Source organism: Mesoplodon densirostris, chromosome 7, assembly GCF_025265405.1.
Source record: "Mesoplodon densirostris isolate mMesDen1 chromosome 7, mMesDen1 primary haplotype, whole genome shotgun sequence".
Lineage (NCBI taxonomy): Eukaryota > Metazoa > Chordata > Mammalia > Artiodactyla > Ziphiidae > Mesoplodon > Mesoplodon densirostris.
In genome coordinates this window covers 1,469,867-1,490,218 of record NC_082667.1, presented here as the reverse complement: position 1 = coordinate 1,490,218, position 20,352 = coordinate 1,469,867, and the positions used below count along the sequence as shown (strand labels likewise).

The window sequence follows — 20,352 nt, the reverse complement described above, 5'->3', positions numbered from 1 at the left end:
ACCACCAACCTCCCTGGGCCTGGGGGTCTGGGCCCGGCACACCGAGGCCCCTGCAAGGAGCTGGCTTGGTGAGCGTGAGATAGAAGGGCCTAGTGGACCACCTGACTTGGAGCCTGCACTGGGCACAGCTCCGTCCAACAGGGATAGCCCCGAGGAGCAGGGTCACGGTGTCGCGAGGCGGAACCCTGTCCCCCCCGCTTCCCCCCGACAGCAGGCCTCCGCGGGGCCGTCCTTCGCTGGAGGAAGAAACTTTCCATCTGGGTTTGATCTGCATTATGAACTCTCTACCGCCTCCTGCAGGCGACACCGTCAGCAGAACCGGAGTCCAGGCCTGAGGCGTGGCCTTGGCGGATTTTCTCGCCAAGTCCTCCCACGTGGGCTCTGAGCCGGAGTTGGCGGAGGTGCGCGGCAGCCTCTGCGGCCCACGCGGGTGCCCCCCACGCGGAGCAGCGAGGGGCCGGCAGATAATTAGGAAGCGGTGGTTCTGGCTTTACTGCAGGTTATTTGACTGTAAGCTAATACACATTAACGTTTAAGGACGGCCGTGCTTCCGAGCTCCTGGGCATCAGCGGTCACTTCCCCGGCCCGTGGACTGGCTGCTGCGGAGGCCGCGGAGTCACGAGTAGCGCGTGTGTTTCCGAGCTCCGTTCAGAGTGAAAGTAAGGACTGGCGGTTCCTGAAGAGATGCGCCTCCAAGCGCTCCCTGGGCGGGGCCGAGCTGGGGGGCGGCAGCCGTAAGAAGGCACGGGAAGGGGTGGGGCGGGGCTGGGTGAGTGGGGGTGGGGTAGGGAGGGGGAGGGGGAGGGGCGGGGGGCGGGGCTAGGGTGGGGCTGGAGCCGGGGTGAGCTGGGGTGGGGGTTTGGATGGCGGGGGATGGTGCAGTGGCCTTGACCCAGCGCTGGCCCCGGCCGGGCCTGCAGGGCTGAAGCTGGCCCCGGCCGGGCACAGGGAGCGGGGAGGGGGGAGGGAGGCTGGCACCCACAAGACCAGCCCCTCGCTGGGCTGACCTGTTCGCTTACAACCAGGCAGGGACCACCTGGAGAAAACTCGCCAGCAGGTTCGCTCCATCTTGAAGATGTATTAGGACACGTATTAAAAACAAAGACCCGGCTTTGTTACAATGGAGTTTTGTTCCCAGAGATTGTGTTGTATGGAACTTCCACTCCAAACATCTCTGAATTAGTTAGCACTTGGAAAATTGACACCCAATGTCTTGCAAGAGCTGCTAGTTATAGGAATTCTGGGTTTTAGCAGATTCTCTTGAAAGCCCACGAGGTTGCTCTCCAATGTAGCTGTTTTCTCCGTTGACATCCCTACACATGGTATCTGATTTTTGTGTTTCTTAGGGCACACCTCTAAGATACTCTCAGGGGCTCAAAGAGAGAGTTTTGGGCTTCAATTTAGTCTCATCACGTAGAATCCACCTCTTTACAAACAATTCATCTGTTCATCTATCCATCCATTCACTACTTGTGTGGACTTGGGAAAGGTGCTTATGTCCCTGAGCCACAGTTTCTCCATTTGTATCATGGGATTGTGTGGCTCTTGCAAAGAGTGGGGGGATTGCAAAGTCGCTGGCATAGGCCCTGCTTGGTGAACGTTGGCGTAAATGTTGGCTGCGTGATTATCAGCAACACCTCCTGTGCACCTAAGGGTGTGACTCAGAGATGGCCAGCTTCAGCGCAGGACTGGCTGTGAGCGCACATCCCAGGGAGCAGTTAAAGCTGCCCAGGGGTGTGGCGACAGCCTGAACACAGGAGGCAACATGGGGCAGGGGTTTGGGGGGCTTTTTTAAACATCTTTATTGGAGTGTAATTGCTTTAAAATGTGTTAGTTTCTGCTGTATAACAAAGTGAATCAGCTATACGTATACATATATCCCCATATGCCCTCCCTCTTGCGTCTCCCTCCCACCCTCCCTATCCCACCCCTCTAGGTGGTCACAAAGCACCGAGCTGATCTCCCTGTGCTATGCGGCTGCTTCCCACTAGCTATCTATTTTACATTTGGTAGTGTATATATGTCAGTGATGGGGCAGGATCTTAATGTACACATAGGAGTTTTCCAGGTAGCAGGTGGTGGAGAGGGACTTGCAGGCAGAGGAATCAGCTCTATTTACAATAGCCCGGAGATGGAAACAACCTAAGTGTCCATCATGCGATGAATGGATAAAGAAGATGTGGCACATATATACAATGGAATATTACTCAGCCATAAAAAGAAACGAAACTGAGCTATTTGTAGTGAGGTGGATAGACCTAGAGTCTGTCATACAGAGTGAAGTAAGTCAGAAAGAGAAAGACAAATACCATATGCTAACACATATATACGGAATTTAAGGAAAAAAATGTCATGAAGAACCAAGGGGTAAAACAGGAATAAAGACACAGACTACTTGAGAATGGACTTGAGGATATGGGGAGGGGGAAAGGTAAGCTGTGACAAAGCGAGAGAGAGTCATGGACATATATACACTACCAAACGTAAGGTAGATAGCTAGTGGGAAGCAGCCGCATAGCACAGGGAGATCAGCTTGGTGCTTTGTGACCGCCTGGAGGGGTGGGATAGGGAGGGTGGGAGGGAGGGAGACGCGAGAGGGAAGGGATATGGGAACAAATGTATATGTATAACTGATTCACTTTGTTATAAAGCAGAAACTAACACACCATTGTGAAGCAATTATACTCCAATAAAGTTGTAAAAAAAAAAAAAAAAAAAGGAATCAGTCCTAGGGGCAGGTCCCTCACACCACACAGAAGAATGAGCTCAAAGTGGATCATCAGGACGAATCTCACAGGAGTGGCCAGTCATCCTGACATCAAACCACCATCACTTCTGTGGAGGGCATCATAGTACAGCAGAGAGACACAAAGCACAAACACTTTAAAAACAACAAAGAGAGAACAGAGTAGAACAACGATTAGTCTAATGAGTTGCAGTCCGGCTCATGATAAGGCACTAAGTCCAGAGGGGAGCCCGCTGAAGGTTTCTCGATGTCAGGGTCAGAGCATCTTTTGCAGTGTGAAATGTCTCTGACCATGTCATCAAGGGTTTAGGTAAACTTTCTGAGTGGCTCATACAACAGCAGGCGTGAAGATTATCTGTACATGAGCTGTTATGGTGATTTCTTTGAAATTTATATCAAGTTGTCTGATGTTAGCTTGCATGACTTTGGGAAAAGGGCATTCGTAGTTCTAAACATTTCCAAGTCAAAGGGATGGGAGGAAAACTGGAAATGTTAGTTTGGAGTCATAGCCAGATATTAGAGGAAACTAGGAGAATTCAGGATCTAGTCCAGATTACGGGTAAATACCAGAAGCTCAAAGGCAATTTAACAGCACTAGAACCTGATATCCGCAAAAGTATTACTGAAACATAACTTTTCTCTCTAAAATTACCCTCATTTCTACCAAAGTTAGCCAAATTAATTTTTTTGCAAAGTAAGTTTGATTTCAATAAACTCAACCCAATTATTTACATAAGTGGAACAAGAATAGCAATTGTTCATATTTTTATGATCATTTAAATTGGCTTTGCTGGAACTTTTCATAAAGAATCTCAGATTTAACTTTTTAAAAATTTTTTATTTATCTGTTTATTTTTGTCTGTGTTGGGTCTTCGCTGCTGCACTTGGGCTTTCTCTAGTTGTGGCGAGCAGGGGCTACTCTTCGTTGCGGTGCGCAGGCTTCTCATTGCGGTGGCTTCTCTTGTTGTGAAGCACGGGCTCTATGCACGCGGGCTCTAGAGCGCACGCTCGGTAGTTGTGGCGCACGGGCTTAATTGGTCCACGGCATGTAGGATCTTCTCGGCCGAGGGATTGAACCCATGTCCCCTGTGTTGGCAGGCGGATTCTTAACCACTGCGCCACCAGGGAAGCCCCTCAGACTGAACTTTTATTTATTTATTTATTTATTTATTTGGCTGTGTTGGGTCTTTGTTGCTGGGTGCAGGCTTTTCTCTAGTTGCAGTGAGCAGGAGCTACTCTTTGTTGCGGTGTGCGGGCTTCTCATTGTGGTGGCTTCTCTTATTGCAGAGCATGGGGCTCTAGGCATGCGGGCCTCAGTAGTTGTGGCACGTGGGTGCAGTAGTTGTGGCTCGCAGGCTCTAGAGTGCAGGCTCAGTAATTGTGGCGCATGGGCTTAGTTGCTCTGCGGCATATGGGATCTTCCTGGAGCAGGGCTCGAACCCGTGTCCCCTGCATTGGCAGGCAGATTCTTAACCACTGCGCAACCAGGGAAGCCCCAGACTCAACTTTTAAAGTCCTCTCGAGGCCAGCAAAGCCAAGCAAGAACTTGACATCAGATTTCGCCTGCAATACCTACAGATTTGGTTACATTCCTCTTTTCTCCAGGTCCCCAAAACATCTTGAGGTTTATGCACCTGCCAGGAAGTGACTTTCCTTACTCACATGTTTAGGCTGCTGGGAACCCTGTAAGCAAGGTCCCAGGCTGTTTTCCCAATGGGCTTTTGGCTCCATAAAGTCAGGCTTAGTTCCTTAAAGCTTTCTGGTCTGAGACTCTGCATGTCCCTCTCAAATATGACATTCCAGTCAAACCCTTGGTAAAAGAACCAATGTTTCCAATTATGTCCTGTTATAAGGAGAACAGAGTCTTATTGAAATTATGCAAATAATTATATTGCCATGGAAACAAGAATACCCACTCAGAGTTTCCAAATTCTGAGGGATCAGGTAGGGAGAAAAGATAGATATTTCATCTTTGTCTACAAAGGTATACTTTATCAAATTGCTGCAAGTCCTAGATAGCTTGAGAGGAAAGGTTTTCTTAAATCTGGAAAAGCAAAACATAAAATGACCTGCAATGTTTAAAACAAAAAGTCATAAAAGTGATAATCCTCCTCACCAGTTCATTCAGTTCCATGGAATTAATTCTTGATCTTGACCTTTTGTTAGTAGTTTTATGAAGCCATCAGTTTCTTCAGTAGAGTTCTGTAAATTCTTACCCAGTTGAATGATATGATCTAAAAGTTTATCAGAAACCTGTAGTCTAGAGAAAGTGTCAGATCCCTTTACATGAATCTCTCTGAAGAGGAAACATTAATAAAGACCAGAGTAAAGCAATGTGTATAAATGAAAAAAGACTTAAAATGGCTGGTTAAAGACCTGATCGCAATGCAATTGACAAGGAAATTAAGTTATTTCACTGACATATAGCATTTTAAGATAATAACTAGAATTATGACTGATGACATTATACCAGGATATACCAGATTTCCAGAAATTTCACATAGTTTCAGAAACATACTTAACATATACCTACACGGACACAACATAAAGGAGGCTTAGTATTACTTCTTGTTTGACAATGCTTCCCGTGTAATTTAATATATCAAATAAGCCTAATTTGTTTAACATCTCCTTTTTATAAGGAGAGAGAACAAATCTTTGAGTTATTTCAGGGGCCCTCTGAAACATCTCATACCTCAAAGTTAGTTCTAAGTCAAAAAGACTTCATTTAGGGGCTTCCCTGGTGGCGCAGTGGTTGGGGATCTGCTTGCAGATGCAGGGGGCGCGGGTTCGTGCCCCGGTCTGGGAGGGTCCCATGTGCTGCGGAGCGGCTGGGCCCGTGAGCCATGGCCGCTGGGCCTGCACGTCCGGAGCCTGTGCTCTGCAGCGGGAGAGGCCGCAGTGGTGAGAGGCCCACGTACCGCAAAAAAAAAAAAAAAAAAAGTCTTCATTTAAAATTTGATTCGGGGAATTTTGCAATAAATACCAAAAGTTTTTAAAAAAACACTTGGTCAAATAGGATCATAGGTAACTGTGAAGCAGTGCTTAGTTATCCATTTAACCAAAATAACAATTAAAGACTTCACAGGCAAATATAAAAAGTTATGTATATTGTAAAAAGCCTGAGCTATACAATATAGAATCTTTGTTTTTCTAGACAGATTACATTAAAGATAAAGAAAACCTTTGTCTACAATTTCTCATTGAGATCAGACCAATAATCTAAGAAAACTTTTCCTTTCAACAGAGAAAACAAAGTTTAATTTTGCACCAGCTTGCTTTTGATATTAAAAATCATTTACTTAATTGAATTCATTCCAATGTTAGCCAGTTCTGACCATATAGAAAATTCCTTTCTAAACGTTCGCTTTTTTGTTTCATTTCGTTTACAAACCTTCTATAACTTCCTATATCCATATTGTTTGTCCCCTGTTTTCTTTCCCATTTAGAAATTACCAGCTTTAGAACAAAGTCACTTTTTTTCCCTTAACAAGATGCATTTCCATTCCTTAGACTTTTTAAAACAAATTGCCTTGCATGTGAAGATGTTTTTCTTATTAATTTTGGTAGTTTTAATTACATATATTAATTAGAATTTTAGCCCTTAGAAAACTTAATTTCTAGTAAAAATTAAGAAGTAGGCAATTATGGACTGTCTTTTACATTAGCATTCTGTAGATTGGCAAATTTATAAATACTTTTTACAATTTCTAGAAACATGTACTTTCTCACAGATAATTACTCCGGGTGGCACCAAATATATTTACTAATAGCCCCAAATATCTTTAGTTTCTCTGTACAAGGAAGCCTATGTTCAGTAATTAATGTTTCAGCATCTTATTTTGGGGGGAATGATCTAGATATTTAATAAATTTCTGTCATTTAACCTAACAAAACTCTAAAGTTTCCAGTTACCAAAAAGAATGGAGAAAATATTTTTAAGTATCATAAAACATAAAGAATTCACCTAACAACCCTTATCTCATTTACATTTAATTCACTTATGAAGAGATCATCATACCAACTTTTTTTTTCTTTTGGCTGACAAATTTTATAACAAAGATAACATGAACTTTTTGACTTTTAGTAAACCTAGGTATTGATACAATAAAAGTATTATACTTAATGTTGATGCTGAAGAAATGTCTATATTAATTAAACCAACAAACTTAAACTAGTTTTAATAACAAATATTAATTTAATACTGAAAATTTCCCAGATCACATGAACCTGAAATTCATTTGGTTTAGTTTCTATTATATTTCTAAAAATTTATATAAGCACTTAATTTTCTTTAAGTCAATTACATAGAGCCCTTTGACAAGTTAATTTTGGCAATACCCTCCAGAGGTAGAAACATACCATATCCGTAAGTACATACATAGACATTCACACAGTCACCCAGACAGACACAGACAGAGATCTCATAGTTTCCATTTTAAAACTTTTGTCATGAATCACGTACAATACAAAACTCACTAGTTTATAAATAACAGTTGGAATAAATTAAGTCTACTCACTCGGATGGCTAAAGTCTTTTATTATCTGTGGAGAACACTTTTAAGATTTGTATTTGCCCTTGACAAAAGGCAGGTCACCAGGGGGAACAATGGTGTGATTAGAGGAGGGGGCTGGGGGTTCAGTTCAATCACCAGTGGCCAGTGATTTAATCAATCAGGTGATGAAGGCTCCAAAGCACTGAAGAGGACCGGGCTGTGAACACACGGAGGTCTGGGAGACTGCACTCCTGGAGATGGCATGGGAGCTCCTGACCCTTTCCCCACACATTGCCCCAGGCATCTCTTCCACCCGAGTTACATCCTTTTATAATAAACTGATGATCTAGTGAGTAAAATGTTTCTCTGAGTTCTGTGAGCCACTCTAGCAAATCAAACCCCAAGAGGGGATCTTAGGAACCTCCAACCTATACCCAGCCGGTCAGAAGCACAGGTGACAACCTGGATTTGGGATTGGCATCTTAAGGTGGAGATGTGAGACTGAGCCCTTTACCTGTGGGGTCTGATGCTAACTCTAGGCAGGTAGTGTCAGAATTGAATTAAATTTGTGAGACACCCAGGTAGTGTCTCACAGGAGAATCACTTGGGGGTGTGGAAAAAACCACACATTGGAATACCCAAGAGAAACAAAAATATGTCCACACAAAACTTGTAATATTCACAGCAAAGTTATTCATAACAGCAACAAATGGAAACAGCCCAAATGCCCAGCATCTGATGGATCAATAAACAAAATGCTGTATCCACACAATGGAATGTTGTTTGGCCATAAAGAAGCATGAAGCAGAGATGAAAGCAGGCTCTCAAACAGGTACTTGCACACCTGTGTTCACAGCAGCATCATTCACAACAGCCAAGAGGCGGCAACAACCCAGGTGTCCACAGATAGATGGACGGATGAGCAAAATGTGGTCTGTGTGTACCGTGAAATATTATTCGTCCTTAAAAAGGAAGGAGATTCTGACACAGGCTGCCACGTGGATGACACTTGGGGACACTATGCTCAGTGGAAAAAAAAAAAAAACAGAGACAAAATGTCACACACCGTAGGGTTCCATTTATGTGAAATGTCCAGAATAGGCAAATCTAGGAGGCATAAAGGAGATTCGTGGTTGCCAGGGGCTGGGGGCAGGGGAGGGAGTGGTCTATGACCGCTAAGGGTGCAGGACCTCTTAGGGGTGGGGGATGTGCTCCAAAGTGGATGGTGGTGATGGATGCACCACTCTGTGGATCCGCTAAAAGCCGTTGAACTGTAGGCTCTAAATGGGTGGGTTATATCTCAACAAAGCTGGGGGAAGAGGGGAGGGGGAGGGAAGGGAAGCAAACCCCGGCTGGAGGGCTTGGTGGGCGGAGCCCCGGAGGCTGGGATGACCCGGTGCAAGGTGATGTGGGCGGGAGCGGGGGACGTGGGAGGAGGGGAAGACTGGGGTCTGGTGAGACCAAGAGCCACGACGACAGATCCTGAAGAAGGGCTGCTAACTGACCACCAGAATCTCTCCTTCCCTCTTCCTTTAATCAACTAGTTAGGAAAGACCTTCCCCAGGGACTCTGTTCTCTATATAAAGAGAGTGGCCACGTGCTGATGAAGGAGTGGGTTCTGACCAGCCCTGAAGGGAGAAGTGTTCTGGCCACTACTTTTTCCTGGCGGGACTGACCAGCGGTGGCCAGACACACCCCCACCACCCTGCACTGGGAGGGTAACGCCCTGGGTTGGCAGGGCCGTAGAAAGACCCACCAGGGCTGTGAGAGACATACCCGTTCCTCTGGTTTTGGTGTCTGTCACAGCAGAAAATCTTTATTGTGCATATTTTAAAGGTCATATTTGTAATTTCTTACCCCGCTGGCCTTCTCTTTGACCCCAGCCTGAATTCTGCTCTCCTGTGGCTAATACCTAGAAGCAAGAAGTGTGCCCTGGTGTGGTTTACGGGTAGGCATGTGAAAAATGGCTTCTTTTGTGAAACCTCACTTTCTGCAAGCTGTAAGCTGGGTGCCCCCTTGTGTCCTTACTCAGCTCTCGCCCACCTGGGCATCCATTAAGGACATGTGCCTCCTGGGTGCCAGCCTGAGGACTCCCCTGAGCGCGGTCTGGGCTTCGACCTGTCCCTGGAATGATGTAGGTCATTTTTTTTTTTTTTTTTCCGTAGAGAAGATGCAGGTGCTGGCACACTGACCATGAAGGTGGTGAGGGACCCTCTCTGTGCCTCTGGATCCCAGAGGGGTCCTGCATCCTGGGAGCAGGATAAGACCCCCTGAAGAGCGGTGTCACTCTCTCCACAGACCTTGCCCCAAGCAGCTTCAGCTGGGCTTCCAGAGTCGCCTGCCAGACGGAGTTTGTGTTGCACTGAACAATAAAACATCCTGAGCATAAAGCACCATAGTGCTGCTTCCTGGATGGAGAAGAGAAGCCGGTGTTCCATGCCAGAATGTGACTTCCTGGTGATACACAGAGTCCAAGAAGCAGCGGCCAGACTCTTGGGGACCAGAGCCACAGCGGACCACGCTCTCCAGATTCCAGGTGGAAAGACGCGGCAGAGGTGGGTCATTTCACTGGGCCGTGTCAGTGCCCAAGCAACCAGGACACAGAAGTAACCTGTGATCAGGAATAATGTGGAGTGTGGGTTTCCTGGAGCGGCCCTAACAAAGGCCTACAGATCAGGGGGCTTAAACAGCAGACACTCACTGTCCCCAGTCCTGGAGGCTAGAATCCGAGATCCAGTCGTGGGCAGGGCTGGTCCTCCTGAGGCCTCTCTCCTCGGCGTGTAGATGGCCATCTCCTCCCTGTGTCCTCACGGGGTCGTCCCTCTGTGTGTGTCTGTGTCCTGATCTCCTCCTCTTCCCAGGCCTATGGGATTAAGGCCACCCCTAATGGCCTCATTTTACCTTCATCACTCCTTTAAAGACCCCATCTCCAAATACAGTCACATTCTGAGTTCCTGGGGTTAGGACTCCAGCGTATGAACTTGCAGGGACACATTCAGGGGTTAGGGGTAGGGTTAGGGCCTAACATCAGGCCATGACTTAAGACATTTTGTACAAAAGCAGTGAAGCCCCATGGAATCCCGAGTGCCAGAACGTGCAAGTCTGTGTTGGCCGGAGGGCCTCTGGGCCCTGTGCTGGCCCTGGCGGGGACACCTCGCGGACACCCCGTGAGCAGTGGCCGTGCACTGAGATGCTGCAGCTTCAGGTGGCGCGCTGCATCCCCTGGGCTGGGTGTGTGGGGAGGCTGGACCTGCGCCTGAAAAGAGCGTCTTTGGCCAAAGCCCCCTTAGCAGACAGCAGATTGCCACTTCTCTCTTGGAATCGCTTCCAGGGGGTGACGTCGGGTCCGTCCTGCCCCGGGTGTGGCATCTCCTGTCCTGGCCAGCCTTCTCCAGGTCGCTGGTCACCACCTCCTGTCCCCTCTCACAGCAGCTCTGTTCCTGACGATCAGAGAGGCAGGACACAAGACAAGAGCCATTCTTCCCTGGAATGCGTCACCGTCCTGCGGAAGGACCCACTGGAATCTTGATTTTATGCCCAGGAAACCTCTCCCGCGCTGACCCCCCACCAGCTGCGAGACCCTCCAGCACGAAGCACAGGTCACCTGGGTGCCCCTGAAACAGCGCCCGGGGCAATGTTAAAGTGCCTCCGTCCCTTCTGTGGAGCCAGAGAGCCGGCAGGTGATTGAATGCGATCAAAGAGTGGATCTTCACCCATGCCCGACTGGCACCCACGCGTGGCAGCGGCGGGACCCTGGCCCCCTCCCTTGGGCTCTAAGGCTTCTTCGACGCAAAACCTACCCACAACACCAGGGCGCAGAGTGGGGCTGTGTCTGAGTGAGAGGCCCCCACTGCTGTGTTTCTTGCTTTCTCTTCTTCTTTTCCCCACTGTAATAAAATACACGTAAGATTTAACATTTTTAAGGGTACATTGTCCTTAAGAGCACTCACATTGTGTTACCATCACACCATCATCTCCAGAGCTTCCCATCTTCCCAAACGGACACTCTGCCCCCATAACACTCACTCCCCTCCCCTCCCCCAGCCCTGGGCACCCACCGTCTACCTCCTGTCTCTATGGATGTGATGACTCTGGAGACCTCATGGGAGTGGAATCACACAGGATTTGGCCTTTTGTGTCTGGCTAATTTCTCTGAGCATAACGTCCCCAAGGCTCATCCAAGGTGTAGCCCGTGTCAGGATCTCCTTCCTTGTCAAGGCCAGGTAATGTGCATTGTGTGGATGGACCACATCTTGTTTACCCCTGTTTTGCTCTTAAACAGCCTCTTACAAATCCCAAAGGTGAACCCAGGGCTGTGAGGTGTCAGTTAGGTGGAGCGGCAGCTGCTCCTTGGCTCAGGAATTTTGCCCCGGGATGACTCATGCGCTGAGTACCCGCCATACCTGATTTAGCAGAGATTTGTATGAGCTCTTGGACTTGGAATCAGTGCTGCAATGGGGCAGGACCTTTGGGGGTGGCGGGACGGGGGGAGCACAGTTGCACCCCGGGATGTGAACGCCGAGAGGGGGGAATCCTCCTTGGAGCAGGTGTCCGTGTACTTGCTGGCTGCTGGGGCCGCTCCTGGGGTCGCCCTCCCCGTGGCCCAGGCTCTCGCAGGTCAACAGGGACACAGAGATGACCGTCTGCTCCCTGGGCTCTGCTCTGTGCTTCCTTCCTGGGAGCCCCGTGTCTTAAGTCCTGTGAAAGGTGTCCCTCAGTGTCAGCCTCTCAGCGCCCCGAGCTGACGTCTCCCCACCACTGGGATTTGGCCTGAGCAGCATCTGTCTCCAGACCTTGTAGGCATGGGCACCCCTACCCCGGGCGTCCCCCCCACACGAACCCAGTGTCAACCCCACTCGGGACACCCTGCCCTCCTGCACCAGCCCTCCTGTGTCCCAGCCAAGGTCACAGGACTCAGGGAGCACAGAACAGTGCGTGTGTGAGGTGAGGGAGCACCCATAGGTAAACCTGCAGGTCAACAGGGGCAGAGGTCAGGGCTCACGTGACCCAGGGGGGCTGAGGGGCTCCCTGTCCAGCGAGACTTAACAGGAGTGTACTTAACACGGCAGTGTGACTTTTCCAAGGGAAAAATGTGTGTGTGTGTAGTGTGTGCGCACGTGTGTATGTGTGTTTGGGGTGGGAGGGAGTAGGTCAGACTTGGAAGGAGGACTCGAGGCAAACGTGCTGGCCCCGGTGTCAGAAGTCCTGACCCGAGGACTTGGGATGGGCAGGGCCAGGGTCTCCCACCCCTGGGAGGCGTTATTGGTGGCCCCAAACATAGTCCACATCTGAACCCCCAGAACCTGAGGTGACCTTTTTTGGGAAAAGGGTCTTTGCAGCTGTGATCAAGCTAAAGGTCTCGAGATGAGGTCATCCTGGCTCACCAGGGTGGCCCTAAATCCAATGACAGGTGCCCTGATGAGAGACGAGACAGAGTGAGGAGGAGGCCCGTGAAGACCAGGCCGAGGTCGGGGTGACGCGGCCATAAGCCCAGAGATGCGTGGGGCGCCCAGCAGCGGGCAGAGGCGGAGCGTGACACTGGGACACCTCGATTCAGACTTGGGCCTGCAGGATGGGGAGAGGATGAACCCCTGGCCATATTCCAAGTCAAAAGACCCCAAACGCACCCCTAAGAGTGCCGACCGGCCAGAACGAAGATGATCTGACGGACACTGGATGGTCCACGTGTACGTCTGCTCACAGAGGGAGGGTGAGGCCCCGCATCCTGGGTCCTCTGGTCACGTGGTGGGGTGCTGGTTTTCCCCATCAGTTTCATGATAACACAGAGCTCACATTTCCTGACCCTGAGCCAGGGTCCCCAAGACGCTCTGCAAAAATGACCGCATTTGACCTTTGTGGAGAAAACCCCATGGGGTAGGTGTTCTCTCATTTTCACAGGTGAAAAATCAAGGTCTAAAGATTGGCACCGGGTCATGCAGCCTGTGGTACAGAGCCCAAGTCAGAGCCCACCTGTCTCCCCTTTTCAGTGACGTGGCAGAAAAACACAGAAGCTGGCATGACCAACTCCCGGTGACCGGGGCTGCCATCTCTGTAGATCTTTGTGTCTTTGTAAGAGGTTAAACAGCCTGCCCAGCCCCAAGCTCCCTTCCCTGCTGGTGTGGGCACAGTGGTCCCCGCGGTGGGTCTGCTCTGTAGCACCCCCAGGCCGCAGGTGCAGCGTGGAGCTGCTCAGCCTTCTCTCGCCCGAGGCAGAGTGTGTGGCACACACACTTCCCTGTGCACACGTCTTTGTGAAACGTGTGTTTTTTGCACTTCTTTAGACCACGTGTGGAGGTCCAGCTCACGTACAATGACGGCACGTATTTAAACTGCTGGTTGATAAGTTCTGGCTTTTGCAAATGACCCCAAAAGCATCGCACAATCAAGATAATGATGTATCACCCACTCCCGGAAGCTTCCTGTGCCTTTGTCGTGCCCCTCCTGTCTGTCTGTCTGTCTGTCTCCACCCTCTCTCTGCCAGCTCCTCCCCACTCATCCGCTTGTGTCCTCACAGAGGAGTTTGCATTTTCCAGAATTTTACGTATTTATTTTTGGCCGCGGGGCTGCAGGATCTTAGTTCCCAGACCAGGAGTGGAACTCCTGAGAGCGCCCAGCCCTAACCACTGGACTGCCAGGGAGCTCCCCAGAATTCTACATATATGGACCCATACACACCGGCAAAATCATTTTGTGATTCATCTTTGCTGCTCTGTGTGCCAACAGCCCCTGCCCTCAGGTCACCCAGAAGTACCCCGCTGGGTGGACCTTCCAAGGTTTCTCTCTCCACACTTTGGTGCACATTTGGGTTTTCTCCAGTTTGGGACCATTACAATTAAAGCTGCTGGGAGAATTCTCCATGTGACACATGCTTTCGCTCTCTTAGGGAAAGAGCCTGGGGTGGAATCACATCGTGGGCGTAAGTTTAACCTTGGCGGAAACTCAACAACAAGCAAAGAAACCTTTTAAGAAGCTGCCCGACTGTCCCCCCACCCCACCCCACCCCGTAGTTGCACTTAGTTCTTCCACGTTCTCTGGGCATAGGCAGTCTTTTTCGTTTTAGAATTTAGCCATTTAATAGTGTGTAGCGGCACCTCACTGTGATTTTAATTTGCATTTCCCTAATGCCTAATACGTTGAACACCTTTTCACATGCTTATCTGCCCCTATATACCTTCTTTCATAAATTATTCAGATCTTTTGCCAATTTTTTATTGTGTCGTTTATTTTCTTGTTACTAAGTTTAAAGTTCTTGACATGTTCTGCATACAAACCCTTTACTAGATGTATGATTTGCAAATATTTTCTCTTGGTCTATGGCTTGTCTTTTTATTTCTTTAACCATTATTTCTAATGGTCTTTAGAAGAGCAAAAGTTACTAAGTTTACTTAAGTTTACTAAGAAGCACAGTTTACCATTTTTTTCTCTTATGGATTGGGCTTTTGCTGTTGTATCCAAGAAATCTTTACCTAACTCAAGATTACAAAGATTTTTCTCCTATTTTCCCCAGGAAGATTTATATTCTTACATTTTACCCATGGACCTATGATTCATTCTTAGTTAATTTTCTATAAGATGTGAGATACCAATCGAAGTTAATTTTTTTGCATGCAGATATCCAATTGTATATGGATACCCGGCACTATCTGGGAAAAGACTACCCTCTCTTCTGACACACTGGAAGCTTGGAAGTTGCCGTTCTGTGCTAACAAAAGTAAAAAGCGGAACAAACAAAAATCAAAAACTCTTCTTTGATCCATAGAGGAGCGAGGTCACAGGGCAAACTACTGTCCCCCAAATTGGAGAGACAGACAGGCGCACAGAGGGAGTCGGGGTTTACCAGTGCAGCTGTCTGCATGGGAACCAGCACTGGGGTAGGAAGTCTGGACTGGAATTGATAAATGGCTGAAGGCTCGGTGTGGACAAACCTGAGGGATGAAAACTCCAGGGGCACTCGGTCAGAGGGTCCCCTGACCCTCTGAGGGAAGAGGGCACTCGGGCAGAGGTCAGAGGGCACTCAGTTAGAGGGTCCAGGAGATTCACCTCCAGGAGCACCACCAGGTCCTCACAGTAGACACTGGAGAAAAATTCCTGGTGCTTCCATCAGGGGGAGGGAAAAGGATCCATTCTGAAATGGATGGAGAAAGACACACTACGCTAACCTGAAGCAACGGAAAGCAGGGGTTGCTGTATTAATTTCAGGCAGAGCAGACTTCAGAGCTGGGAAATTTATCAGGGAAAATGATAAAGCATCAATTCTCCAAGAATACATAATACTCCTTAATGTGTATGCACCGAACAACAGAGCATCAAAACACACGAGGCAAAAACTGATGGACAGGCTTCCCTGGTGGCACAGTGGTTAAGAATCTGCCTGCCAATTCAGGGGACATGGGTTCGAGCCCTGGTCCGGGAAGCAACTAAGCCACGTTGCAACACACATGCTGCTCAGCAACTAAGCCTGTGAGCCACAACTACTGAGCCTGTGTGCCACAACTACTGAAGCCCGCGTGCCTAGAGCCCATGCTCCACAATAAGAGAAGCCACCGCAATGAGAAGCCTGCGCACCACTACAAAGAGTAGCCCCCGCTCGCCACAACTAGAGAAAGCCCGCGTGTAGCAACAAAGACCCAACTCAGCCAAAAATAAAATAACTAAAATAAAAATATATAAATATTTTAAAAAAACAAAAACTGATGGACCTGCAAGGCGAAACAGATGAACCCACTGTTACAGTTGGAGACTTCACACCCCTCTACCAGAAATGGACAGATCCAGCAGGCAGAAGACAAGTGAGGACATAGCGGAACTCAACAACACCAGCAATCAACTGGATTTATCTCTGAGTATTTAATTTCGGGGATGCTTTTGTAAATGGTATTGTTTTTAATTTCAGTTTATGAATGTTCAGTTTGTACTGCTAGTATATAGGAACACAGTAGATTTTTGTTTACTTCCTTTAACGCTGCAAACTTGCTAAACGCACTAACGAGTTCTAGTAGCTGTTTTGTAGGCTTTGTAGGATTTTTCAGGTACATGATCATTCTGTCTGTAAGTGAAGATGGTTTACCTTGTTATTTTTCAAGTGGGATGCCTTGGTTTTTTTTTTCTTGCCTGATTGCCCTGGTACTACCTCCATTCCACGCTGAATAGACGTGGTGAGCGCAGACATCCTTGTTTTGTTCCTGTCTCAGGAAAAGTATTCAGTCTTTCACCACTAAGTATGATATGTCAGCTGCATGTTTTTTTGTAGATTCCTTCTATCAGATGGAGGGAGTTCCCTTCCGTTCACATGTGCAGAAAGTTAACATATGGAGTGGAGTTTGGAGTTTGTCAAATGCTTTTTCTGCCTTTATTTGGACAACCATCTGTTTTTTGTTTTTTGCTTTTGTTTTCAGTTTATTAATGTGGTAGATTGCATCGTATAATGATTTTCAAAAGTTAAACCACCCTTGCACTCCTGAGTTAAATGCCACGTTGTCGTGGTAAATCATCCTTCCTATATGTTGATGAATTCAGTTTGCTAAAAATTTTGTTAAGAATTTTGCATCTAGGTTCATGAGGGATATTGGTTTGCGCTTTTCTTTTTTGTAATGTCTTTGTTTGGTCTTGGTACTAGCATAATGCTGGACTCGAATGAGTTGGGAAGTATTTTCTCCTCTCTTCTTCTCTAGAAGAGAATTTGTATAGAATTGATGTTATTTTTTTCTCAAATTTTGGTAGAACTCAGCAGCGAAGCCATTTGAGTCTGGAGTTTTCTTGGTGGAAAGGTTTTTAATTTAATAGAGAACTGTTCTTCATGAGGGAGCTTTGGTCATTTGTATCTTTCAAGGACTTTGTCTATTTCACTCTATTTCATTTAACCTAAGTGAAGTTGTTCATAACATTACCTTACTATTCTTCTAATGTTTGTAGAATCTGTAGTGATGCCAACTTTATCATTCCTCGTATCGGTAATTCATATTTTTTAACTATTTTTTTTTCCTGATCAGTCTGTTTAGTGGTTTATTGATCTTCTTTAAAAAATGAGCTTTTGTTTTTACCAATTTTCTCTGTGGTCTTTCTGTTTTCTATGTCATTGATTTCTTCAATGACTTTTTTTTTTTTTTTTTTTTTTTGGCTGTGGCCCTTGGCATGTGGGATCTTAGTTCTGTGACCAGGGATAGAACCCGCACCCCCTGCAGTGGAAGCACAGAGTCTTAACCACTGGACTGCCAGGGAAGTCCCTCTTCAATGACTTATTTCCTCCTTATTTTCTGCTTACTTAGAATTTAATTTGCCTTTCTTTTTCTAGTGTCTAAAGGTGAATGCTGATGTCAGTGATTTTCTAACGTAGGCATGGATTTCCCCTATGTAATGCTTTAGCTGAATCCCACAAAATGTAATATATATTTATCTTCATCCAGTTGAAAATGCTGTCTAACTTTCCTTTTGGTTTCTTTGATACATGGGTTATTTAGCTGTTTGTTATTTAGTTTCCAAATATTTTGTGCCTTTTCCAGATACCTTTTAATTATTGATTTCTAATTTAATTCTGTTTCAGTCAGAGAATATACTTTGCATGATTTGAATCATTTTAGACTATTTTCTGGCCCAGAACATGGTCTATCTTGGTAAGCGTTCAGTGAATACTTAAAATTGTGTATTATGCTGTTGCTGGATGGAGTTTTCTACAAATGTCAGTCAGATCAAGCTGTTGATGGTGCTGTCCTGGTCTGTCATCCCTTTACGAGGCTTCTATTTGTTCCACTGAATACGGAGGGGAGGGTGTTGAAATCTCCAACGACAGCTGTGCGTTTGTCTCTCTCCCCGCAGTTCTATCCGGTTTTGTTCCAAGAATTCTGAAGCTCTACAACTAGATGTATAAACTTTTAGGATTTTTATGTCCTCTTGATAAGCGTATCCCTTTACCATCTAAAACGACCCACTTCATCCCCGGCAATTTCAAGGCAAAGCCTTTTGCGTACTCTACTCAGTGCCCTGTTGGTTATGTGGCCTTTTACCCTGACTAGTGGGAACAGGAACTATTCCTGCCCCGTTTGGCTAACGGTATTATTTCTGTAGCTCTTTCAGGTGGCGCTCTCTCCTGCCTCAGCAGTTTCATCCCATGTGTGCTCCGGTCTGTATTCAGCTGAAGTCTCCAGGGGGAGTCTCTGCAGATAGCAGTCCCTTCTCCGTGCAGGAACTCCCCCCGGCGAATGCCAGCCTCCCCGGCCTCCTCAGGCTCCCGGCCAAGTCCCCTCAGCTCAGGGAGACCACTGCCCTGCCCCTTGGTCACCCTCCCTGCCCTGCAGCCGGCAAGCTCTCTCCGGGCAGTGAGCAGAGGCCGTCCTACAGCTGAGCTCACTTGTTCCCCGTCCCGCAGGGACCACTGACCCTCATTGCCTGATGTCCGGTGTCTTGAAAACCTGCTGCTTAATTATCTTGTGTGGATTTTAAAAATTCATACAAGCTGTTCTACAAAAAACTACTTTATTGTTTCTCCCTGTCGCATTGCACCCATAGTGTGTATGTATCACATTCTACTGATTCATCCCCCTAAAGATGGGCAATCAGGTTGCCAACTCTGCTACACAAACAACAAACAGCCTTGAATGCGTCTCTTGTGGGTCAGAGTGAGAATGTTCCGGAACATATGCTCAGGAGAGAGCTCCTGGGGTGTGTCTAGTCCACTAAGCCCAGCTGCGTTACTCCTCAGAGAGCCTCTGCCAGCCTCACAGGAGCCGCCCTTGCCTGGGTTCTCACCTGCCCTTGGTCTCCCTCCCCTCCTAGTTGTTATTTTTCTGATGGATGTAATGTGGTGTCTCATTACTGTTTTATTTCTCTTACTCTTAGTGAGTCTGAAAACCCCTTCCCATACCTGTCGAGCCTTTGGGCTTCTCCTTTTTGAACAGCCAGTTTACAATATCTGTCCATTTACCATCTGGTCTCCTGTTTCCTTGTGATTTATGGGAGGTGTTTCTATATTCTGGACATTCATTACTCGTTGGTGTTAGACACTGAAACATTTTTGTCCTTCACTTGGCCATTATCCCTTCTGTCAGGCAGATGACAAACGCATGTGCCTCATGGGACCGTATTGTAAATTAAATGAGATAATACACACCGAGCACTTAGATCAATACCTGACACCTGTGAAACATGCAAAGGTGTTATTTATCATCACTGTTACTCAAGAATCCCATCCAAAGACATACAAAAAAACTATCAGGGGCTCTTGGTACATTGGGATGTTCCATGAATACTGGGACCTGTGGGTGCCATTGTGAGTTGAAACCTGGACCCAGAAAGGCCACGGAGAGCTCACCTCCCATGACAACATGGAAATGGACTGGGGAACAATGAGGATTACACAGGTAGATGACATCGCCCAGGTGACACACAGGGTCAGGGTCCTGAGTGTTGGTGTGGGGTCTCTGAGCAAATGTAAGCAGTTAGGGGGAGGAGCTGGTGTTTAAGTTAGAATTCCCTTCACAGTCTACATTTTCTACAGGAATTCACTTGGCTGGACCCCTGGCCTCCAGCTTTGTCCCTCTTGCCATTCTCCTGCCAAGGATGTCTTCTCTGGCCACCTCTATGGCCATACCACTCCACTCGGTAAAGCTCCATGAGGATGGCTCACTATTACACCTTGCTTTGGTCCTAACCCCCACTCTAGGGTTGAAACCTCCTTTTCTGGCCCACCTAACTCTCACTTTTTCTGCCCATCAGCTCCCTCTGCCTTTCTCAGGGATATGTGGTCAGCACCCTGGGGGCCAGGTGGTCCTGGTCTGCTGAACAACTTGTCCTCATGTTTGACTTACCAAGTGTCTCTCCTTTCATCCTACATGTTCTCTCCCAAGACTTCAACTGCGGCTCAACCCTTCCCAGATGGAGCAGAGGAGGTGCCACCTTTTTTTGATTTAATCCTTTACCTGACATAGGTGTTGAATTCATCAAATAGTCACTGGATCAGTTCCACCAGGAATTGCTTTTTTGTTCAGCATAAGGTAGGGGTCCAATTTCGAGTTTTTTCCTAAGTAGAGCCAATTGTTTTAGTACAGAGTATTAGAAGATATTTCCTTTCCCAACTGCTCAGCAGTGCCAACACCCTCATAAATCAAGTTTTCAGAT

General features: G+C 47.3%; 1 long non-coding RNA gene across 2 annotated transcripts; it reads left to right on the top strand.

Annotated features, from left to right (window-relative positions):
* The first annotated feature begins 383 nt into the window (after positions 1-383).
* Positions 384-11,137, top strand: LOC132493888 (uncharacterized). Of its 2 annotated transcripts, none has more exons than XR_009533025.1 (3): positions 384-659; positions 9,541-9,797; positions 10,672-11,137. It is a non-coding gene; the product is annotated as an uncharacterized LOC132493888 (long non-coding RNA). The 2 variants fall into 2 exon arrangements; XR_009533024.1 differs by having other exon boundaries at positions 10,574-11,137.
* The last annotated feature ends 9,215 nt before the right edge of the window (positions 11,138-20,352 follow it).